Below are 15,022 nucleotides of genomic sequence, written 5' to 3'. Positions count from 1 at the left end.
ATTTATTTATTTATTTTGAGACGGAGTTTTCGCTCTTGTTACCCAGGCTGGAGTGCAGTGGCGCGATCTCGGCTCACCGCAACCTCCGCCTCCTGAATTCAAGCAATTCTCCTGCCTCAGCCTCCTGAGCAGCTGGGACTACAGGCACGCACCACCATGCCCAGCTAATTTTTGTATTTTTAGTAGAGACGGGGTTTCACATTATTGACCAGGATGGTCTCGATCTCTTGACCTCGTGATCCGCCTGCCTCGGCCTCCCAAAGTGCTGGGATTATAGGCGTGAGCCACCGCGCCCCGCCGCGGGAGAACTTTTAAAATGAGCTTGCCTCTAAACCTCCTCTGATGCTCACCTCCATATAGGTGTTTCTCAAAGGCCACCTTCTTCCAAGGTAGATAAGAAGGCCCTGGGCAAAGCTTTCTCTTTTCTTTTGAGACAGGGTCTCATTATGTCACCCAGGCTGGAGTTCAGTGGCACGATCTTGGCTCACTGCAGCCTGGACATCCAGGGCTCAAGTGGTCCTCTCACCTCAGCCTCCTGAGTAGCTAGGACTACAGGCATGTGACACCACACCTGCTAAGTTTTTGTGTTTTTTGCAGTGATGGGATTTGCCATGTTGCCCTGGTCTCCAACTCTTGGGCTCAAGTCATCCTCCTGCCTCAGCCTGCCAAAGTGCTGGGATTCCAGGCATGAGCCACCGTGTCCTACCATGGACAAAGCTTTCTAATTGCCAGTCCTAGTTGAGCTGATTCCCCACCTCCTATATCATTTGCCTGAAAGGGGAGACCAAGCTTACTTTGGAGGTAGGCATATGTAGATAAGAGCCAAGTGTTGTTTGCTAATTGTGTTGAGTGAGGGATCTCATTAAAAGGTCATTTTCTTTGTGCAATCAAAGAACTCCTATGGAGCCCAGTAGGGTGTCACACACCTGTATTCCTAACTACTAAGGAGGCTAAGATGGAGAATCTCTTGAGCCCAGTCAATCACTGGTGCCAGCCCGGGCAACATAGTGAGACCCCATCTCTTAAAAAAAAAAAAAAAAAAACCTAGGGAAGATTTCTCATTTATCTGTTATTCAGTTCCTATTTTCAAATTAATTCTGTAAAGAACAATTAAACCCTAGGTCTTCTTTTCAGCCTCTCCTTTCAGCCCCACTGTACAGGCATAGAAGGGGCCATTTGCTTTTCTGATGAAAATATACTCCTGGATGGAGGTGCGCAGGGGTGTGGATCCGATTGACTGAAATCTAAGGCAGTCTTCCTCAGTGGGACGTCTCCATCAGCTAGGCCAGGACCAACCTGTAGGTTGGGCCATTATTTTTGTGCCTAACCTCTCTAAGCTTATAAAGAAAACAGCCTCATACAGGTGTGTCATGATTGACTGAAATAATGTATCTGGAAGTGCTTTACAAATGTATTATTATAACGTGTGAAAATGATGATTAATGGAAGTGCTACAGATGCCAACTCTCATTAACAGCAGTGCAAGTCAGTGTTACGTCTAATTGGAGGAAGCTGGTTTACGTACTCAGGTGGTGACTTTTCAATGTCTATCTTTTCCCTGCCCCTATTCTTTTATGTTTTTGTTTGTTTGTTGTGTTGTTGTTGTTGTTGTTTTGAGATAAGATCTCTCTTTGTTGCCAAGGCTGGAGTGCTGTGGTATAGACATGGTTCAATGCAGCCTCAACCTCCTGGGTTCAAGTGGTCCTCCCACTTTAGCGTCCTGCGTAGCTGAAACCACAGATGGGCACCACTGAACCTGGCTAATTTTGTTTATTTTTTGTAAAGATGGGATCTCACTATGTTGCCCAGGCTGGTCTTGAATCTCTTGAGCTCAAGCGATTTTCTTGCCTTGGCCTCCCAAGGTGCTGGGATTACAGGTGTGAGCAATCCTTCCAGCTTTAAGATCCTCTTTTTATAGTGGAGAAAACTGAGGTTAAGAGAGGTTATATAACTTGCTCAAGATGACACATCTTGACTGATGGAGCTTTTTGCATGAATAAAATAGAGTTATCTACTCATCAAAGCTACAGTAATCAAGAGAGTCGTATTTATTGAAAGGATAGACACATATATCAGTGGAACAGAATACAAAGTCCAGAAACAGACCCACCCGTGTATTGTCAACTGATTAGAAAAAAAAAAAACACAAAACCAATTCAATATGGGAAGGATAGTCTTTTCAATAAATGGTGTTGGAGCAAATGGCAACCATATACAAAAAATTTTCAAAAAGAACTTCAACAGGTACCTTGCCCATTTCACAAAATCACCTCAAAATGAATCATAGACCTATTAGTGGCCTTGGATGAGGGAAAAGGTTCTTGGATAGAGTGTTGAAAGCATTAGCCATAATTTAAAAAAAAACCTTATTAAAATTAGATTTTGTAAAAATTAAAAATTTTTGCTTGGTGAAGGTCAGTGTGTTTTTGAGACAGGGTCTTGCTCTGTCACCCAGGCTGGAATGCAGTGGTGTGATCACAGCTTACTGTAGTCTTGACCTCCCGGGCACACGTGATCCTGCCGCCTCAGCCTCCTGAGTAGGGGAGACTATAGGTACATACCACCATACCCAGTTATTTTTTGCATTTTTTGTAGGACAGGGTTTTGCCATGTTGCCCAGGCTGGTCTGGAACTTCTGAGCTCAAGTGATCAGCCCACCTCGGCTTCCCAAAGTACTGGGATCACAGGCATGAGCCACTGCACCTGGTCGTGAACGACACTGTTAAGCTGGGCGTGGTGGTGCACACCTGTAGTCCCAGAAACACAAGAGGCTGAGGAAAGGGAATTGCTCAAATCTAGGAGCTTGAGTCCAGCCTGGGCAACATAGAGAGACCATGACTCTAAAATAAAATAAAATAAATTTAAAAATGTTTAGCTTCATCCAAAGGTAGTAAGTTATCAATAGATCGTTCATAGTTATTGAACTCCCAGCCGGACGCTCATACCTGTAATCCCAGCACTTTGGGAGGCTGAAGTAGACAGATTGCCTGAGCTCAGGAGTTTGAGACCAACCTGGGCAATGTAGTGAAACCCCATCTCTACAAAAAATAGAAAAAAATTAGCTGTGCATGATGGTGCACGCCTGTAGTCCTAGCTGCTTGGGATGTTGAGGTGGGAGGATCACTTGAACCCAGAAGGCTAAGGCTGCAGTGAGCCAAGATGGGACCACTGCACTCCAGCCTGGGCAACAGAGTGAGACCCCGTCTCCAAAACAAACAAACAAACAAATAAACAAAAGCCCACAGTTATTAAACTCCTTGTTCTACTGTTTCCCTTTTGCTCGCTACTGCACTTGACTAGTCTTTCAAAAGTTTTTTAAAAAGAATGAAAAGACAAATCACAAACTAGGAGAAAATATTTGCTAATCACCTATCTGATAAAGAACTTACATATATAATATATAAGAACTTTCAAAACTCAACAGTAAGGAAACAAACAACCCAGGATCAGGTATGGTGGCACATGCCTGTAATCCCATCACTTTGGGAGGCCGAAGCAGGTAGATCACTTGAGGTCAGGAGTTTGAGACCAGTCTGGCCAACATGGTGAAACCCTATTTCTACTAAAAATACAAAAATTAGCTGGGTGTGGTGGCAGATGCCTGTAATCCCAGCTACTCAGGAGCCTAAGGCATGAGAATCGCTTGAACTCGGGAGGCAGAGATTACAGTGAGCTGAGATCATGCCATTGCACTCCAGCCTGGATGACAGAGCCAGACTCTGTCTCAAAAGAGAAGAAAAGACAAGACAAGAAAAGAAAACAGCCAAAATTAAACTGGACAAATGATTTTGAACAAACACTCCATGAGAGAATATACGTGAATGGCAAATACGCACATGAAAATATGCTCAATGTCATTAGTAATTAGGGAATTGCAAACTAACACCACAATGAGGTAATACCATATATCTGTCAGAATGGCTAAAAATCCAAACCAAACCAAAGCAAAAAACTGACAGCACCAAGTTGTCACACCAAGTCGACAACACCAAGTGCTGGCCAGGATATAGAACAACTGGAATTTTCATAACACTGATGGTTAGAATGCAAAATGATACTGCCGTTTAGGAAAACAGTTTCACAGCCTTTTATACAAATAAACATCCATTTGCCGTACGATCTGGTAATCTTAGGTATTTACCCAAGGCAAGTGAAAACTTAAGTTTACACAACCTGCACATGAATGTCTATTGCAGCTTTTTTCCGGATCGCCAACAACTGGAAACCAGGGTGCAATGGCTCATGCCTGCATCCCAGCGCTTTGGGAGGTGGAGGCAGGCAAATTATTTAAGTGTAGGAGTTTGAGACCAGCCTGGGAAACATGATGAACCCCTGTCTCTACAAAAAATACAAAAACTAGCTGGGTGTGGTGGCATGCATCTGTAGTCCCAGTTACTTGGGGGGCTGAGGCAGGAGGATAACTTGAGGCTAGGAATTCAAAGCTGTAGTGAGCCATGATTGTGCAACTGTACTCCAGCCTGGGTAACAGTGTGAGCCCCTGTCTAGAAATAAAAGCCCAAACCCAAACCCAAACCAAAATGAAAAAACTCTGGAAACTTAAATGTCCTTCAATAATTGAATGGATAAGTAAACTATGGTACATCCATACAATGGAGTACTACTTAGCAAAGAAAACTGAAGAACTATTGATATATGCAACAATGTGGATGAATCTCAAAGGCATTTTTCTGCACAAAAGAGGCCAGATCCAAAAGTGCATGCTGTATAATTCCTTTGATATGGCTTTCTCAGAAATGTAAAAGTAAAGGCATGGAAACCAGATCAGTAGGGGCCAGGGGCCTGGGGTTAGGAGAGGGTTTTGATTACAAAGAGGCTGCACAGGGAATGACTTGGGCTGGTGTAACTCTTGTATCTTGATGGTGGTGATGGAACATATTGCTGCTTCACATCCAAGTCAAGAGAAAAGATGCACACATTTTTCATGTCTAGGAAGCTAATGAAAATTCCATCACATAGAAGCCATGGCAGGCAGAATAGTGGTGCCCTTCAAGATGTCCACGTGCTGATCCCTGAAACCTGTGACTATGTTACCTTAAATGGCATAAGGGTCTTTGCAGGTGTGATGAATGTTATGCACCTTGAGACGAGGAGAGTAGCTTGGATTATCCAGGTGAGCCCAGTTTAACAAAATCAATCCTTAAAAGCAATAGCAAAGAGCCTTTCCAGCTGTGGTCAGAGGGGCAGGTGACTAGAGAAGAGCGGTCACCCCCTTTCCCTTGTCCCTGCTTTGTTTTCTCCACAGCACTTCTCACTCTGTGGGAGGCACAAGAATATCTCCTCCAGAGGTGCACATCCTGATCCCCAGAGCCTATGAATATGGTACGTTATATGGCAAAGGGGGATTAAGAGTGCAAATGGAATTGTTTGCTAATTTGCTGACTATAAGGTTGGGAGAGTGTCTTGGACTATCCAGGTGGACCCAAGGTAATCACAAAGGTCCGGAATCTTGGAAGAGAAAAGTAGAAGAGGGGTTTAGAGTGATGTGACATCAGTCTTAGCCTGCTGTTGTTAGCTGTGAGGATGGAGGAATGGGGCTAGGAACCCAGGAATGCAGCAGCCTCTATAAGCTTGAAAAGGCAAGGAAAAGGATTCTCCCCCAGAGCCTCCAGAAACAAATGCAGCCTTGCTGACACCTTGCTTTTAGCCCAGTGAGACTCACGTTAGACTTCTGCTACTGCAAGATATTAAATTGATGATGGCTGGGCGCAGTAGCTCATGCCTGTAATTCCAGCACTTTGGGAGGCTGAGGCTGGTGGATCACTTGAGGTCAAATTCCTGAGGTCAAACTCCTGACCTCAAGTGATCCACCAGCCTCAGCCTCCCAAAGTGTTGGGACAGCCTGGGGAACACAGCAAGGCCTCGTTTCTACTAATAAAAAATTAGCAAGGGGTGGCGTGAACCTGTAGTCCCAGCTACTCAGGAGGCTGAAGTAGGAGGATCTCTTGAGCCTAGTAGGTTAAGGCTGCAGTGCGCTATGATGGCACCACTGTACTCCAACCTGGGCAACAGAGGGAGACCGTGTCTCAAAAAAAAAAATTAAAAAGAAATTGTATGGTGTTTCTAGCCACTAAGTTGGTAGTAATTGATTGCAGCAGCCATAGGAAACTAACACATATGGAGAGTGTATTCTGAAGTGTGAAAGGAAAATATTAGGAGTAGGGAAGTGGCTGGGCACGGTGCTCATGCCTGTAATCCCAACACTTTGGGAGGCCGAGGTGGGTGGATTGCCTGAGCTCACAAGTTCGAGACCAGCCTGGGTGACATGGCAAAACCCCGTCTCTACAAAAAATATATAAATTAGCTGGGTGGTTTCAGCTACTCGTGAGGCTGAAGCGAGAGGATTGCTTGAGCCTGGGAGGCAGAGGTTGCAGTTAACTGAGGTTGTGCCACTGCACTCCAGCCTGGGCAACAGAGCCAGACCCTGTTTAAAAAAAAAAAAATGGCTGGGTGTGGTGGTTCAGGCCTGTAATCCCAGCACTATGGGAGGCTGTCTCTACTAAAAATACAAAAATTAGCCAGGCATGTGGTGGCATGCACCTGTAGTCCCACCTACTTGGGAGGGTGAGGCAGGAGAATCAGTCAAACGTGGGAGGCAGAGGTTGCAGTGAACCGAGATCGCACCCCTACACACCAGCCTGGGAGTCAGAATGAAACTCCATCTCAAAAAACAAACAAACAAAACATAACTGCTTGGTTCCTCATTTCTCAGCTCCTGACTCTAGGCAGGTGGTGTATTTGTCCACTTAAGAGATGGGAATTGGTCACTGCCACTGGGATCAGTTCTGACCTGGCAGTACATTTCTGGGGTGCTCTGCCTTAGAACTTGGTTCACTGCCTATTAAGCTGCTTTCCTGTTGCCTGTGCTCCATGTTTGTCTAGCTCCTGGCCTCCTCTTGCCAGGTGATTTGGCCTCATTCTGAACCTGTTTTATGTAGAGCATCTGTCTGCCTGACTCCATGGGGGCAGATCATGGAATAAGATCCGTGTGCTGTGATCTGCTTTCCCTTCACTAGATATCACTATGAACTTGTGCCTGCCTGGACCCCGTACTTGCTTCACTCCGACAAAGCTTTTTCTTCCCTCTACTTCTTGCCTGCTTGGAATTCATTGTTTTACGCCTGTGTGACAGAGGGAAAAATATATTAAAATGATGTACTGGCAATACCTCCCTTCTTGTCTAAAAAGTGAACGGTTTGGGTACTCATCTCCTTAGAGGGCCTTTGTTGAATTGAGCGGGTGATTGTCTATGAGAATTAAAAGGCAGAGAGAAGACCAAGTTGCTCTACCCAACACAAAATGAAGAGATATTTGAGAGAATTTTCAAAGGAGAAGATTGAAGAGAGCCAGGCGCGGTGGCTCAGGCCTGTAATCCCAGCACTTTGGGAGGTTGAGGCGGGTAGATCACCTGAGGTCAGGAGTTAGCAACCAGCCTGGCCAGCATGGGAAAACGCTGTCTCTACTGAAAATACAAAAATTATCCAGGCGTGGTGGCAGGCACCTGTAATCCCAGCTACTCAGGAAGCTAAGGCAGGAGAATCACTTGAATCTGGGAGGTGGAAGTTGTGGAGAGCTGAGATTGTGCCACTGCACTCTAGCCTGGGCAATAGAGTGAGAATCTGTCTCAAAAAAAAAAAAAAAAAAAATTGAAGAGAATATGAAGGAGAGATAAGTGAGCTGTCAATTTTTGAAAGAAAGAAACCCAAAGAATATTTTAATGAAAAGCTTCCTATATTGCATGTAGTGTAACATTCTCTTTGCCTAAGCATCCAATACACATAAGATTTGTGGTAGATTGGGTGTACTAAGTGCTGAGATTGGCCTAAGGCAAGAGCAGGATGACTCAAAATAGCACAGATAGTTTCAGGTGGGAAGGGCGAGGAAGAAGGGAAGCAAAAGGCAAGCAAGATGCAAGCCGATCTTGCCCACAGCAGCCTCTCAGGCAGCATGCGTGCTCCGTACTCAGGGTTCTCTAGAAAGGTGGCAAGAAGCTGCACTCGTGTAGTCTGAGAAAGCGATCAAGAAGAGCGCATTTCCCATCGATGATAGACTGGACAGGGAAAATGTGACACCTATACACCATGGAATACTATGCAGCCATAAAAAATGATGAGTTCATGTCCTTTGTAGGGACATGGATGAACCTGGAAACCATCATTCTCAGCAAACTGACACAAGAACAGAAAATCAAACACCGAATGTTCTCACTCATAGGTGGGTGTTGAACAATGAGAATACATGGACATAGGGAGGGGAGCATTACACAATGAGGTCTGTTGGGGGGTACTAGGGGAGAGACAGTGACAGGTAGGGAGTTAGGGAGGGATAACATGGGGAGTAAGGCGAGATACAGGTGATGGGGAGGAAGGCAGCAAACCACATTGCCATATATGTACCTATGCAACAATCCTGCATGTTCTTCACATGTACCCCAGAACCTAAAGAGCAATTATATATATATATATATATATGAGATATATATCTGCCAGCTCCCTCCTGTCCCCATTTGCTGTGGCTGAGGTTCACACTACTTAGCAGAGCTAAATCCCCTGAACGCCACATGGTGTCATCTGGCAACTCTATGATCACTCAGGAAATTCATTTTACACCTTGCAGTGTGGCTATTTAATTCGAGTCTGCAAGTGAGAAGTGACCAAGAAAGAACAAAGGGAGGGTGGAGGGAATCCAAGAAGGCTTAAAATGTGTGTCTCTATAGTTGAGAAAAGGTTTTATTTAAATCTTGTTCAAGGCTGGGTGTGGTGGCTCACACCTGTAATCCTGGCACTTTGGGAGGCTGAGGTGGGTGGGTCACCCGTCAGGAGTTCGAGATCAGCCTGGCCAACACTGGTGAAACTGGGAGGCTGAGGCAGGAGAATCACTTGAACCTAGGAGGCAGAGGTTGCAGTGAGCAAATAAATAAATAAATAAATAAATAAATAAATAAATCTTGCTCCAAATGGTGAATATGGTGCATGACTAAGTGGATGAACTCAGATATCTTCATAAAGACATTTTAAAAAATTATTGGAGAACATGGGGAAACATCCTCTAATTTTTTAAAAATTTCAGATTCAGCGGGTACACGCACAGGTTTGTACATGGGTATATTGCATGTTGCTGAGGCTTGGGTTTCTGGATGATCCTCTTGCCCACGTAGTTAACATAGTACCTGATGGGCAGCTTTTTAGCCCTTCCCTCATCCACTTCCCCCTCCCTTCCTTTTGGATTCCCCAATGTCTATTGTTTTCATTTTTATGTTCGTGTGTACCCAATGTTTAGCTCTCACTTATAAGTGAGAATATGTATCATTTGGTTTTCTGTTTCTGCATTAATTTGCTTAGGATAATGGCCTCCAGCTACATCCATATTGCTGCAAAGGACATAATTTCATTCTTTTTTTTTTAAATGACTGCATATTCTCTGATGTTAATTGATAATGCCAGACAAATCTTATCTTTAGACTTCCAAATTATAACCATGGTACCAGGTAGCAGCTTCTACCATCTTGCTTTTTAAGTTATTTAATTATCCATATAATAATACATATATATTTTTTTCTAGAGACAGTCTTGCTTTGTCACTCAGGCTGGAGTGCAGTGGTGCCATTATAGCTCACCTCAGCTTCGAATTCTTGGACTCAAGCAATCCTCCCATGTTCGCCTCCTAAAGCACTAGGGTTATAGGTGTGAGCTACTGTGCCTAGCCCATGTCTCTTACTAGTTAAAAAACAAAACCTGTCCTTCCAGGTGAAGGGATTTGCTTTAGTGTAACACCTGGCTTTCCTCTGCCTTTCCTAACTCTGCTCCTGAGCTGTGAATTTATCGGAAAGCTTGGGGAAAATAAAGCAGGCACGCTCAGCTTATCCTGTCCACTTTCCCCCTGGGAATCCAGCCAGCATCAGGCCTGCTGTAGGGGCAGGCTGATACTCTGGCCCCCAGTGAGGCAAGTCTACTTTGGACCAGAACTGCTAGATCTCATTCTGCAGCTTGGTATTTGGAAGCTCTTCTGACTCTCAGATTAAACTGCATCCTGCAACCCAGTCCTATCAGGAATCAACTAATAATTTGGTCTTCTCCCTCCATTCCTTTATCTAATTTCTTAGTTTGCTGTGTAATTTAAAAAAGGAGGAGGGGTGTTTCTATTGGGCCCTTCTTCCAACATTTGGTGCATTGGCTAAGAAATTGAATCGTAAGAAAAAAAGGAAGAAGCACAATTAAGGAGAAGCAAGTTGTGGGAAGCAAAAACATTTCCTTTTTAAAGTTTCTTTTCTTATTAAAAAATAAGTGTGCTAATCACTTTGTTAAGCCCTATCCTATGTAGCTGTTAGACATGCCATGCTTACAAGCACGTAGTACATTCTATGTCCTTGTACTTTAGCCAAAATATCTGTGCTGGACGTGCTCACGGGCATGTCCCAGCTCTCCATTGCTTTTACCTGTTTAGAAAAGTTTTAAGTTATTAGCCGATCAGGTTTTAGTTTGTGAGGTCTGGCTGCAGCCAATGGAGGTTAGATACAGGAGTAAGGGCGATCCCAAATTCGCAAGGGATACATTTGTCTGTTTTCCTTTGTTCATTGCACTCTCGTGGCACGATGGTGAGCGAGGGTACTCTTCCTATAGTCCAGGAAGTAAAAATTTCGTTGCTGAAAGATCCTTTGTCTCAGTGCTAATTTTTCTTTGAGGCACCGACCATCTGTTTCCAACACAAATGAGCACATATGGAGTGATCGAGGCTTCTGGAGTGGTGAGAGATTGGCCTTGGCCCTGAATCTTGTTCTTAGTATGTGTGCAGGACATTTTGATGTTGGCAGTTTGTATAGGCTTATATTGGGCTGTTAGCTCTTAACAGTTAGCTCTTAATAGCTGTGGCCTGGCAAAAATTTTAGAAAAGCCACTCAGAGGCTGTAGCAGGGCCTTGACAAGGGCATGGGGCTATCAGAGGGCCTAAGTGGGGACTGGTGGGCTGAAGAGCCTTAATAAGTGGTCACAGCTGATGCAAGTATTCAATTATAGGAGGAAAGAAACAGCCTTTTCACATACTATTCTTTTAGATATTAAGTGAGTAAAAAAAATTTGGTGTTTTTTTTTTTTTTTAGATGGAGTCTTGCTCTGTCACCAGGCTAAAGTGCGGGGGTGCAATCTTGGCTCACTGCAACCTCTGCCTCCTGGGTTCAAGCGATTCTTCCGCCTCAGCCTCCTGAGCAGCTGGGACTACAGGCGCATGCCACCATGCCTGGCTAATTTTTTATATTTTTAGTAGAGATGGGGTTTCACCATGTTGGCCAGGATGGTCTCAATCTCTTGACCTCGTGATCCGCCCACCTCGGCCTCCCAAAGTGCTGGGATTACAGGTGTTAGCCACCGCGCCCAGCCAATATTAGGGGTTTTTAAACCATGGGAGCAGCTGGGTTTTCTATGGACCATAGAGGATTAGTGAGAGATTGGTTTCCAGTGTGTTAGCACTAGGTCTAGGTAGGTAATGTAAATAGCCCGAGTTTTAATGCTGCTGCTTCTTTTTTTTTTTTGAGACGGAGTTTCGCTCTTGTTACCCAGGCTGGAGTGCTATGGCACAATCTTGGCTCACCACAACCTCTGCCTCCTGGGTTCAGGCAATTCTCCCGTCTCAGCCTCCCGAGTAGCTGGGATTACAGGCACGCACCACCATGCCCAGCTAATTTTTTGTATTTTTAGTAGAGACGGGGTTTCACCATGTTGACCAGGATGGTCTCGATCTTTTGACCTCGTGATCCACCCGCCTCGGCCTCCCAAAGTGCTGGGATTACAGGCGTGAGCCACCGCGCCCGGCCCTTAATTCTTCTTTTATGTTGTTTTGCACTATCCTGAAGGGCAAGAGAGGGTAGTGTGGAGGGGCCAAGTTTGACTTCATGTGGATCGAGAATCAGTCCCTCTACTTGTTCTCAAGGTTGGTAGAAACCGGGTGCTTGGATTTTCTTTTTCTTTTCTTTTCCTTTCTTTCTTTTTTCTTTCTTGGCAGGATAAAGTATCAAGCAATCTTTTTTTTGTTAATTTTTAAAACTGATACATAATGCTGTGCCTATTTCTGGGGTTCATGTGATATTTTGATACATGCATACAATGTGTGATGATCAAATCAGGGTAATTGGGATATCCATCACCTCAAACACTTATCATTTACTCGAGAACATTCCAAATCTTTCTTCTGGCTGTTCTGAAATATATAATAATTTTTTTTTTTTTTAGGCCTAAGGAATTTCACAGGAAAAGATAGTGGTAAGTCTTCATTACCTGATAATCAGTAAAATAAAAAAAGAAAAAGAAAAAGATAGTGGGAAAAGCCACTGTGGCATAGGAAAAAAATATGTTTATTTGTATTGTGGGACCCCGTTACTAGGCGGAAGTTCACTTTCGTTGCGGCACTGCAGTGCAGGCACCTAAGGTTTAATGGAAACATGGAAACGTAAAGGTTTTGGGTATCTGGGTGAGAAAGAACAGCTCCTCTCAAATAAGATGTGATGACTGAAGATGTTGCCATTGCATATTTCTAAACTTTGCAAAAAGCAACATCCTCTCAAATACTCTGAGACAGACAAACAGTACTCAGGGGGGATATTCCCATATACGGTGAGTGTGAGGTCCCACAGTGCTGAAATTAACCTGTGTCCAGATTTCTACTAACTGGGTTTAAATTCACAGGCTGTAGATTTGTACTCTTGGCATCGATCAGCTGGCATTTTTTGGTGAGGCTGCAGTATGTGCAACGGTCTTTGGCCACCCAAAGCACTGATTCTGGGTACGCAAGTCTGCTTGAACTACCTGCTAGGAATTGGCTCGTTTTATGAATATGGTTGGTATAGAGTCAATGCTATGATCATTTTTACATGTTCTGTTAAATCTATAGACTCTTTAGAAAAAAGTACACCCCAGACCAGGCTGATACTGAGGCAGGAAAATGGGGTCTGGAAACAGGAAAATACTTTAGGCCTTTTCACACCCACCTCCTAGAACTAAATTGAAAGGAAAACCCTAACTTTTCACACCTAAATAACAAAAGGACGGGAGGCTACTTCCTTTGCAAACTCCCACCTTTTCTGCCCAGCAGATGGGCAATTGGCTGTCGGCAACCAATCAGACTGATTGCAGACAGAGTCTTCGGTTTTTCATAGAAGTGCAACTTTGTAACTTCACCTTAGCCTCTGATTAGTTGCTTTTTGCAGCCAATTAGATGTTTGCACAAGAGTGTGACCTTTGTAACTTCACTTCAGGCTCTGATTGGTGGGTTTCTGCAACCAATCATACCAACTGCAGGCCCTCACTTCATTTACATGAGATGACCTCCAAGTAGCCTGTGGAAAACCTGTAGGGGTATTTGGACCCAAGAAAATTCTGTATCCGGGTTTGAGCCATTGTTCAGGCTGCTCCCACACTGTGCTGTGTACTTTCATTTTCAATAAATCCCTGCTTTCGTTCTTTCGTTGCTTCATTCTTTCTTTGCTTTGCTGGGTATTTTGTCTAATTATTTGTTCAAAATGCCAAGAACTTGGACAACTTGCAGTCAGGACCCTCTATGGGTAACAATATTATCATTATTTTTTGACTTGGGGGCCCTGAAGGAAATGCCCCCATTCCAATGAAATACAGCATAAGCTGCACTTGGCAAAAGGTCCCTAACTCCATGCCCAGATTGAAATCCCCTCCAGTAGAGAAAAAGCATAATAAGAAACAGGGGAAGATACATTTTGGACTTCTTTGAATTTTAACCCACACACACAAGATAATTTTATTTTAAACGTCACTTTCTTTTATCTTTATGTCTCATGATTTTGACTTATAAGGAGATGGAGTTCATTTCTTGGACATTAATTTCTTCCTAGAAACTTCATAAAGGGAGGAGAATTATGTTAAATGTGCTTTTTTCTCAGTATTGTTGGCATTTTTAATAGAATTTTTTTTGTGCATGTTATTGGAGTAGTATGCTTTTGTCATTTAATCTGATTGTTGATGGGTACACAGAATAAAAATTAGTAATAGAAAAATAAATGGAGTTCAGCCTGGGATACAGAATAGCACTGAAGTGTTTTTTTTTTCTTTTTGCAGACAGGGTCTTACTCTGTCACAGGCTGGAGTGCAATGGCCTGATCATGGCTCACTGCAGCCTTGACCTCCCGGGCTCAAGCGATCCTCCCACCTCAGCCTCACAAGTAGCTGGGACTACAGGCATGTGCCACCACACCTGGCTAACTTATTTTGGTCTTTTTTTGGTAGAGATGGGATTTTAACATGTTACCCTGGCCGTTCTCAAACAACTGGGCTCAAGCAATCCACCTGCTTAGCCTCCCAAATTGTTGGGATTACAGGTGTGTGCCACCACACCTGTCCCCGAACTATTAATGCATTATAGTGAACTATTTCACAACTGCATGTGAGCAAAATCGCCATTGCCTACCAGGGTTCCTGGAAAGGTACAAAGTTGGGTGGTATGAGAGGGAAGGGTAACATCACAAAGTTGGGGCATCCTCACAGATTGCCAAGATCCTGTCTGGAGGATGTCAGCCACACCTCTGGCTGGCATAGGCTAAATGGTTAAACCAATGTCTTAAGAGAGCAAACATCAAGGGACTATTAGTGGGAAATGATTCGTTTTTGTTTGGAGACAGGGTCTTGCTCTGTTGCCCAGCCTAGACTGTAGTAGTGTAAATGTGGCTCACTACAACTTCTACCGCCCGAGCTCGAGGGATCCTCTTGCCTTAGCCTCCCAGGTAGCTGGGACTACGCGGGCACTGAACCATGCCCCACCGATTTTTAAATTTTCAGTAGGACGAGGCCTTGCTATGTCACCTAGGCTGGTCTCAAACGATCCACCCATCTTGGCCTACCAAAGTGCTGGCATTATAGGGGTGAGCCAGCGAGCCCACCCAGGAGCGATTCTTTACCAACCTTGATATTACCTTCTGTGACAGGCTGAATAATGGCCCCCCAAGTGTGTTCACATCCTCATTCTCAGAATCTGTGAGTATGTTTTATGG

The sequence above is a fragment of the Callithrix jacchus genome, chromosome 9, assembly GCF_049354715.1.
Source record: "Callithrix jacchus isolate 240 chromosome 9, calJac240_pri, whole genome shotgun sequence".
NCBI lineage: Eukaryota > Metazoa > Chordata > Mammalia > Primates > Cebidae > Callithrix > Callithrix jacchus.
The sequence above is the reverse complement of the archived record's forward strand: the minus strand, read 5'-3'. Positions refer to the sequence as shown.